At 43.4% G+C, this 10,610-nt stretch overlaps 1 pseudogene; it reads right to left on the minus strand.

The window, feature by feature from the left end:
• Positions 1-639: 639 nt before the first annotated feature.
• Positions 640-10,610, minus strand: part of LOC123080585 (disease resistance protein RGA2-like) — a 16,038-nt pseudogene continuing 6,067 nt past the window's right edge.

Genomic DNA, 10,610 nt, shown 5'->3' on the forward strand with positions numbered 1-10,610 from the left:
TACATGCGATAAAGACGCACACAACTAGGCAAGGTTTACAGAGAGAGCAACGGGTAGACCTGAACATACGCTTCACCAAAAGGAAAACGGCAGCGCAGGATCAAGGCACGTGATTATAGGCAAAGCGTTTCTCCCACGATTTGCGCCTTCCAAAAAATACTTACCTGATTTGTTGGACGCGAAAATCACGGCCGATCGAGCTTTTTCCCCCAGTTGATGGCCTGCATGCGTGCTGTGCTGAAACGGCTGCCATGGCAAGGGTCGAGAACGCGAGATCGTCCGTGGTGCACGCACGACAGTGACGGCGACCGGCGGCGAGAGGCTATGGCGCATGGCGAGGAGAGGAAGGAGTGGGGAAACTTGGGGACATGGTGGTTCACCCGGGGTCTGCCGTTGGCCGCGATGACGACGAACAGCAGCGGCGCTGCCATTTTTTTCCTCGGTCCTCTCGGTCGGACCGGTTAAAGACCGGCCCGGACCGACAAATTTTCGGGCCGTATTTGGCAGACCGGACCGACCCTTTTCTCTAGCGGGCCAGGACCGAGCAGGCCAAGACCGAGCGAGCCACGAGCGGGCCGAAAAGCCCGCTCGTTACGTCCAGCCCTAGTCATGACGTACAGGACACTACAATGGTGCACCTTAGCTGACATACACTCGACATACAATAGAGGAGACATCAGAACTCCGGCGTAGCACACTCCGGATTCCAAATCCCAGTCCAGCTGCCTCGTCTGGCTAATTTATTTGGCGGCGGGTGGAATACAGTCAATAATAATAGGTTCGATTCTTGGCAGAATCGCACATATGTACAAGGCTGTATACCGTTGTAGTCCAAGTGTCGTGACCAGGGTTTAGAGCGATAACGTCATCCTTCTCATACTGTTTCCATAGTGTTTCATGTTGTGCATCCTCATCCTTTTCTTGTTGCATCTGACGCGTGACGGAGATCTTTGACCTTCGCCTTCAACTCTCATCTCGAGTTCTCGACTCAATCCGACCCTTGTCCTAGCCGACCAGACCAACAGTTTTGCGGTTCCACCTAAGATAACAAGAAAGCTTGGAAATGTAAGCTTGAGTTGTACCGAAATATGAGTGGAAGAGAGAAAGGGGGTTACCGACCTGGACAAGTGCAGAGAATGTTGTAGCAGCGTTGATGGGTTATAAGCTCTTGATGAGAATGTGTCGACGGTTTCACTTACTCTCCATACAAAACACATATACAGAGAAGCGGGCAGTTTCTATCCTGCAAATGCATGGACGGTAGTAGTACCGATGAGTGTTAAGTAAGTAAGTTTCTATACATGCAACAGTTGGCAGTTCAGTCCTGCGACCAACCTGCTTTTCAAGGGCAGTGGTCCATTCGATCTTCCCACGTTGAAATCCGTGCCTCCGGCTCCTTCTGTTGCTCACCCTCAGCTGTGCTGCCAAAGAAAGAGAGCATCCATGTTAGCTTCTGAAGTCAGAGTAGTTAAGATGAAGTTTAGGAGTCAGAACACAATTCAAAATTCGCTAGAACAACACAAACTATTTATCACCTAACAAAGCTCAGTAAATTAGATTGCACGCGGCTCGAGGAAGAGAGATCAGGTTTGTATAACTAATAAATGGAATGAATACCTTCGACAAAACTGCTCGGAATTTCTTCCAGATCATCACAATTAATTCAGTGCTCGCATGAACTTAATGAATGTGGTGATCATGTTCGTTTGATACTTACAATTTTCAAAGATCAGCGTGGATGCTCTGAAACTTTCTCCTGCAAGGCACCTTCTTTCCTCATCACAACTTTACTTTGCAGGTGCTAATCCCAGCAGAAACTTAACTTTCCTCTCCATGCTCTGCTATTACCATCTCAACCACATCCCCTATCTCCAAATATGAAAAAAGAAAACCTGGCAATGCGGGTGCAGTTGAAGCTGGACGTCAAGTAATCAGTTGCTATCAAACTTCCAATCCTAAACTGTTGTATTTCTATAAAACTTTCTGCATACTTACATCTGGAAGTTAGCAAACATGACAGGATTTTCGGAAAGATGTGGGCCTGTTCGTGCCTCCTCCACTGTAGTTGCTGCCACTGGATCAGACCTGCATGCTGATCAACCTACAGAAAAGCAATAAAAAAAGAATACGCCACTGATGAAGAGAGCGAATTCCAGAACCGTGAAATATGCTCAGAATTCGTTGCGGCAAACAAAATTGAGCAAATTACTGAATCGGCGAGAGGGCAGTGGAGGAGAAAATTACTTACAGGTGAACAGGATCTCATGGCAATGGATCTCGACGCCCGCTGCCGCATCACCATCATTCAGTATATTACTGCCATGTGCTGCAAAGAGAGCTTTGGCTCAGTGGTTGGGCATGCGGTTGTGCAGCCTAACGACCCAAGTTCAATTCCTAGAATTGACAGGTGATGCACAGGGGTTTTCCCCCATTTATTGAGGATCAAATTTGGTGTGTGGTGGAACCACTCATCAAAAAATATCTTAATACTCATTTTAAAAAAAAAATCTGTGGACCATGTTTATCTTGGTACTCATACTAAAATGGCCATATGCATGAGGCCGGGGAAGTGAAATTCTTCCCCATTTAAAGGGGAGGACGTACGAGGGGGCGATCCGATCTTTCGCCGCCCGCCTCCCCTCATCCCTCTTCCGTCCCTCGCCGCCGCTGGAGACGGGCGCCGGCGAAGGTGGCGGCGGGGATCTCGGCGCCCGGATCGATCCCGTCCGCCTGCGGGCCGGAGTATCGAATTGGTGCCCTGCGGATCCTTGGGCGGCGGCCCTATCGGCGAGGCGTCGTCGTCCGGGGGCTGGCGACGTCTGCAGGCGACGCTGGCCAACGTACTCGGCCGAGCGGGTGGCGGATCGCTGGTGGAGTTCGGTCATGGCGCGGTTCTCCGTTGCGTCAGATCTGGAGGTTCCCTTTCTCATGTTGTCTCTGTCGTCATCCCGGTGGTTTGCGGCTGCTGGCTCCGGTGGTGGTGAGCCCAGGTGGTGTACTGTGGGTCCGGGGGAAACCTTGCCTAGTCTGGCCGGCCCGGCGGCGGCGACGCCCATGGGCGCCGCTTTCCTTCATGAAGGCACAGCTGAGGGCCCAATCTACCCACCCCAGTCCCCGGCCGGGTGAAAACCTTCAATCCTTTTCGGATCTGGCGGCAGCAACGTTTTTTTGCGTCAGGAGCAGCGGGGTCTCGCTGCTGGGCGTGTGTCGATGGACGAGCGCAGGATGGTGGCATTGTCTGGTGTCGTGGTGACGTCGACGGCAGCTAGACCGGGCAAGGTTGATGCGTCAGTACGGCTCTGAAGATGGAGTGGTGGCAGTTGGCGGTGGCGGCCTCTGAGAGCGCGCCGGACCGGTGTGTGCCCCATACCCAGCAAGTGGCTTGGTTGGGGCATCAGGTCTTAGATGTTAGGCCTGGCTGCGAGATCTGTTTGGTATTAGGCCCGGACTATCAGCATCCCTTCATCAAATGAATAGGAGTAGCGACAGATGTTGCCTAAATGGTGGCTTCAGACTTACTGTTGTATTCCTTTGTAAGGTCTTTTGAGAATAGTTAATAAAGTAGTTGCATGCATCGCCCAGATACAGAGGCCGGGGGTCTTCCTCCTTTTCTAAAAAAAATGTGCTGGTTGTGGCAGAAACCTCACACCTTTTTTTTTGCAACTGACTGACTCTGGATCCTATCAATCTATCCCGTGGCATTGGCAAGAAGATCTCGGCCACAATAGCGACACAGTCTTCCAGATAAAAGAAAAAGAATGCATGGGGACTCAACCTTCACATGCACAAGAGTTCTAATCGCCTGGAATACACAACCGTCAGGCTTAACTCACACCATGAAAACTACTGATGAACCACACATAATCATCATGATGACAAAAAAAACTACAGATTTCTCCTTCTGACCTTTGGTTGTTTGTTTCCTTTCGCTCTCCACGTTGCGGCCATCAATTCCATACTTCCACCTTATTCCTCTCCTGCTTGCTGAGAAGTTGACCACCGCTCTGCATAAGACAAAGAATTGTTACCCTGTTACCCTTCTGAATGAATAGTCCAGAACTGGCAGAGTTTTGTGGCAAACTCGGCTCAGCAACAATGCAATTAACTTATGGCAATCCTTGTGCACAAAAAAGAAAGGATCAAACTTGGGATAACTAGCTATAAACACGTATAGAAAGATTTAATGTTTGATCTGAATGACAGTCTAAAATGTACTTATCAGAGAACTCATAAAAGCCAATATATAGAGCATGCAAATGACATACTCACCAAACACAAGTGAAATATCTATGCACCTATAAATTACGAGATAATAACAAATATTGCAGAATCATGCGCAAATAGAACCATATAGGGAACTAAGAAAAATGGAGGAATTTCCGTACCACCATTCACTATAACTGCTGGGATGTGAGAAATCTTCAGGGCGTCCTCTCCTTGGAGCTTCTGAACAAGATTTGGGCGTCCCCAAATCTAGAGTTCCTTCAAGGCAGTAAGTTTATGTATGCTTTGAGGCAAAGATGTCAGGTTGGGGCAAAGATGTCAGTAACTAAGGGCAACGAATATTTACTTTAGGGAGTTTCATACCTCTCATTCTTCTGGTTCATAATGTAACGTGACTTTTTGGATGTGAGAAACAAGGCCAGCATCTTCCCCTTGGCACCTCTCGATCAGAATAGGACAGCCCCAAATGTAGAGTTCCTTCACGACGGTAATGTTTTGTACGCTTTGAGGTAAAGATGTCAGGTTGGGGCAATCGTTGATGTTAAGTTCTTGTAGGGAAGTGAGTTGTCCAAGCCATTCAGGTAACACATCTAGGCCTTCGCACTCCTCTATCCAAAGTTCTTTTAGAGCAGCAAGGTCCTTCATCCTCTCCGGCTAAGATGTCAGCTTGGGGCAATTGATGATGTGAAGTTTTTGCAGGGTAATGAGGTTCCCTAGGCTTTCTGGCAACACAGCTAGTCCTTGGCACTTCTTTATATACAGATCTGTTAAAGAAGTAAGGCCCTTCATGCTTTCAGGCAAAGTTGTCAGGTTGGGACAATTGATGATGGAAATATCTTGCAGGGTAATGAGCTGCCCTAGGCTTTCTGGCAGCACAGCTAGTTCTTGGCACTTCTTTATATACAGATCTGTTAAAGAAGTAAGGCCCTTCATGCTTTCAGACAAAGTTGTCAGGTTGGGACAATTGATGATGGAAATATCTTGCAGGGTAATGAGCTGCCCAAGGCATTCTGGCAACGTAGCTAGGCCTCGGCACTCCTTTATACAAAGCATTGTTATAGAAGAAAGGTCCTTCATGCTTTCTGGCAAAGATGTCAAGTTGGGACAATTGATGATGCGAAGTTTTTGCAGGGAAATGACCTGTCCTAGGCATTCTGGCAACATAACTAGGCATTGGCAGTCCTTTATATAAAGCTCTGTTAGAGAAGAAAGGTCCTTCATGCTTTCAGGCAAAGATGTCAGGTTGGGGAAATCAATGATTTCAATAATTTGTAGGGCAGTGAGCTGCCCTATCCATTCCGGCAATATGTCCCAGCCTTTGCACCCCTGCAACACTAGCACTTTCAGAGCAGTAAGGTTCTTGATGCTTTCAGGGAGAGATGTTATCTTCGGACAATCCCTGATGATTACACGTTGCAGGGAAATAAGGGACCCCAACCATTTCGGTAGTGACTCCAATTCCTTCAACGACTGCAAAGTCAGGCTTTTCAGAGAGGTGAAGCATCTAATGACCTCTGGCAATGCCCTCAAGCCGTTGCAGGATTTGACTTGAAATAATTCAAGGCTGGGGAAGTGATGAAGTCAATCCCAATTGTCTGGAGAAAAACTGCAATTATTTATTACCATATCAAAAGGAAGAGCAGAAGATGAAAGCTTCCCAAATCCTCTTCTGGAATAATCTCATCAATGTTTTCCAAGTACAAGATCATACTTCTTGGCGGATATGGTAGAAACTTCAATTTTGGCAGTTGAATACAGACAAATGGTGCAAATTCGGAATTAAGAACTCTTCATTTTCTTCACCTGACCTTGTTGTCCACAATTCAGCCAAGTTCTCCATCAACCACAACTGTATGGATCTTAATTTTATACACTTTCTGCCCCGCCCAAAGAATTCCTTGCCTATTTTCCTGACATTGGGAATGTTTTCCATCGATATGCCTCTTAAATTTGGCAGCTGCCCAAATGAAGGAAGAGTATCACATGTTCCTAAATCACAAAGGCCGAGGTAGGTGAGAGAAGGGAGGTAGGAAGAGATGTCTGACATCCATTTAGGGAAATCCTTGCTCATATATCCGCCTAGACAAAAAGAATCAAGAGTCTGGGGAGGTACGAGATTCTCCAATATAGATTTACCCTCGCCTCCCTGGTTTCCCCAGCGAAGAGTTAGTTGCCTCAGATCTGATTTATCACGCAACTTTGCTATCTCCGCGTCTTCTGGATTCCTAACATTCTGAAGCTGTGAAACATGCATCTGATAACAAGTCAACTGTGCAAGTTTCACTATACTGCTGCATCCTTTATTTTCTATCTCTTGTACACCATGCTCTATTATTCCTGGAAAATTAAGATGCTTTTGAATTTTGCGAAAGCTGGCAATCACTTTTGGAGTTCCTTCCGTGGCCCCAAATCGAGTGAGACTTGTCATTTCAGTAATGCTATCCGGCAAGGCATTGAGAGATACTGTAGAAGAGATGTCCAACGATTGAAGCTTAAGGTCACCGAACGAGGATGGGAGCTTATCAAGCCTCATACAATAAGACAAATTGAGACACCTCAGCTTAGACAACTTGCACAATGACTCGGGCAGTACTTGCAGCTTGCAACAACTTGTTAGGTTCAAAGAGTCAAGCTCAAAAAGGTTACCAAAATACTCAGGAAGTTCCCTGAGCTCATGGCAGTCTGAAAGATCTAAGGATTTCAAATGAAAAAGTTGGCAAAATGATTCTGGCAGCAATGAAACCTTGTAGCAATCAGAAAGGCTCAAGAACCCAAGTCTTTGAAGGTTGCCAAAATCTTTTGGCAGGTTTTCTAGCTCGTGGCAATTTGATAAGTTCATATGCTCTAAAGACTCAAGTTTAAGATGGTCAGGTAGTTTGGTTATCTTGGAACAACCTGACAAATTTAGGAATATGAGTTTCAAAAGGGCACCAAATTTGTCAGGGAGTTTCGAATGGCACGACACTCTGAAACATCTATGTGTTGTAAACATGTCAGCTGGCAGATGGATTCAGGCAACTCTTGGAGCATGAAACACCCTGATAAGTTTAGGAATATGAGTTGTAGAAGGCTACCAAATTTATCATCGAGGTTTTGAATGACACAACACTCTGAGATATCTAGCTATTCTAAAGATGCCAGCTCACAGATGGATTTAGGCAGCACTTGGAGGATGGAACACCCAGACAAGTTGAGGAAAGAGAGTTTAGAGAGCTTACCCAATGAGGTAGGTAGCTTATCAAGGCTTCTATTACCGGATAGGTCCAGATAACGAAGTCTGTGGAGGCTACAGATATTGTCAGGCAAGGTTTCGAGTGAGCAATTGGACATAATCAGAGTTTCCATATTCTGAAGTGTATACAGAGACTTAGGAAGTAAAGGAACTGGCAATCCCGTGGAATCAAGGTACCTAAGTAGCTTCAGGTTTTTGATGGAACGTGGCAGCATAATGTTGCTTGACGTAGATTGGCCTTCAGTGAGTTGTCGTGCTGTACATGCTAGGTCCAAGACACGTATGTACTTGGATCGAGAAAATGCCTTTGGGGGGAGTTGCCACTTCTGCAAATCTCTAATATGGAGTGATCTAAGCTTTTTTGGCAGACAATCGAAAACATTGGATTGATTCTCGTATTGTATCAACTCTGCATGCCGGCAATGAATAGCTCTTTTCCAACTCCTTGCTCCATTTGCTTTAGGATCCAGAACAAGGAATTCATCGTCAATAATTTTTGAGGCAAGATCATGTACCAGATTATGCATGGTAAGCTTCCGAGAAACATTGGCATGCACTGGACCTTGATTAACCTGCAAAAGTAACTAGTATCAAAACATGTGGTAGAATAAAGGCAAAAGTCATTGGGCAGATTAGGCACGCATAATACCAAGTGATTAATCTTTATGCAACTATCATTTAAATCTTAATATGCAATCATATGTTCATACAAATATAGTACCTACAGTCATGTGAAGTACGTGAATGTTTTGGACATTGACGCGGTTTTTGAGATAGTGCTTTGACTGTTTTTCTTTGTAAACATGTTCTCATATGAAAATTATACATTTGGAACAATGCTTTTCATGACAAATCTAGTGAGATAAATATATCAGTTTCATATTTCAGACCTAAAAATGCTTGAACTATGTAAACAAAACATGAATACATAAAAGAACTTAGATTTTGGATTGGAGGTAGTACTAACAATTATGTAAATAAAACATAAATGCATGAGGATTTTTATTTCCATAGTAGTATATTTGTTAAGATTTTTAGACAATGATACCATCTATATCCCTACGTTATTAATAGAAATGCGTAGAATATTGGCATATTAATCACCTTGACTGCTATGAACATGTTGAACTTTAAACTGATTGTAATTAGGTTTAAGCATATGCTCACAACTCATATTGATTAAACCATGTCTTAACACCACTAAATGACACAACTAATTCCACATTTCTGTGTATGTGGCTTCATATACTCCCTCCATTTTTATATATAAGGCCACAAACTCAGATTACAGGCACCGAGGTAAAATTTAATGTCTTGGTTTATGAACCAACTTTTCTTTTCGTTTACTGGGATCATTAATACGCCGCATGCATGCAAGGAAGAAATAGGAAACAGAGTGAAGTATCATTATGACTGCATGCATGCAAGTAATAAACAGATTGCTAGTACGAGGAAATATCATTAACTTTTGCCTCAATTACTGTTGGTGGCCTTGTATAGATGCAAAATGTATTTTTCATAGTGGCCTTGTATAAAAAATGGAGGGAGTATCAAATATGATCCCTGAAGCACTGCCTCTGCTTCAGTTTTTGAGATAATGCTTTATCTATATTTCTGTGTAAAATATATAGCAAAATTAAATGTGCTTAAAACAGTCATAGCTAAAGGGTAAAAAGATGAACAAACTCTTTTGTTAGATCATACTATATTTTTTTTTATCTTTAGTTTTCAGGATGGAGAGTAAACGGTTTTTGGTTCAAATTCTAACATGACCAAGTGTTGAAACTGAATACCCCCATACTTTTTTTCCTTAAGAAAGTGTACAGTGAACTCTTGCAAGAAAATAAGGGGTCCCTAAATATTTAGTATATGATTGGATTTCATATCAAATTCAAAAAATCATATAACTAGTTAATAGATAAGGCATCAATGACCGAATAGAAATGATCGAAGCAGTGTTAGATAACTAACCATAGGATGTCCTGAAATCTGAAGAAAGGACATCCCAAGAAGGTAGTTGATGCATCTTTCACCATCATGTTCTGAATAAATGTATCCAAGAGCATACCATTGCTGGATCAGACAGTTGGTGTCTATAAGGAAGCCCTGGAAATGCCGCCAAATATGCAAAACAAATTTTGAACTCCCGCTTCATGTAGTAATAGCTCAACTTGAGGGAATCTAATGTGCCATTTTGACATGCCACTACTAGAAAAAGGGCCATTCGAACCGGTTCTAGAGAGCCTTTACTCCCGGTTCTGGAATCGGGACTAAAGGGTCATCACTAAAGGCCCCCCCTTTAGTCCCGGTTCTTATACGAACCGGGACTAAAGGCCCTCCACGTGGCCGCTATCTGGAGCTCCACCTTTAGTCCCGGTTGGTAACACAAACCAGGACTAAAGGTATTTTTTGAAAAAAAAAATTGAAGTTTTTTCTCCTCTACTCTCTAATCACCCCTCATCACAGCTCAATTTAACCTCTACTCTCTAATCACCCGGCCGGTCACCCATGCTCTCACTGCTCCAGCCTGAGCACACTTAACTTCCGGGTTCTATTCCCCCTCGTTTCCAAGTCTACACTTATTGTTTTCCTGACAATATTAAGATGTCAATCCTATTAACCCTCAGGAGTTTAGCTTGAGCATGAAGTCACACGTTTCACTGTTTGAGTTTGAAACTATTATTCTAAAAAACAATAATTATTTAGTAACACTAATATTTCTTGAATAAGTAGTTTGACCATAGTTTGACCACAGTTTCACCAGATTTGACCAAAATTCAAAGTACCGAAATAATTATTTAGTAACAATAATATTATTGAATAATTATTTATTACCACTAATACTTCTTCAATAAGTAGTTTGACCAGATTTAACCAAAATTTAAAAAAACTGAAATTTGAGCATATCTTTTTTTCCTTTCAGAATTTGAGGATTCTAAAAATTGCAAACAGGCCTACGACAGTCAAAATTGGATGCACATTTTCGTGCTGATTTTTTTGATATATTATGCGTTTTTTTTCAACATCGTATGCAAAAGATATGGCCGTTTTACTTTTTCATAACACTTTTGCAAAACATGTCCAAATTTAAGTTTTTAAATTTTCCTAACTAATAGATGTACTAACATAACTACATCTCGAAGGATTTTAATTT

The sequence above is a fragment of the Triticum aestivum genome, chromosome 3D (assembly GCF_018294505.1).
Source record: "Triticum aestivum cultivar Chinese Spring chromosome 3D, IWGSC CS RefSeq v2.1, whole genome shotgun sequence".
Lineage (NCBI taxonomy): Eukaryota > Viridiplantae > Streptophyta > Magnoliopsida > Poales > Poaceae > Triticum > Triticum aestivum.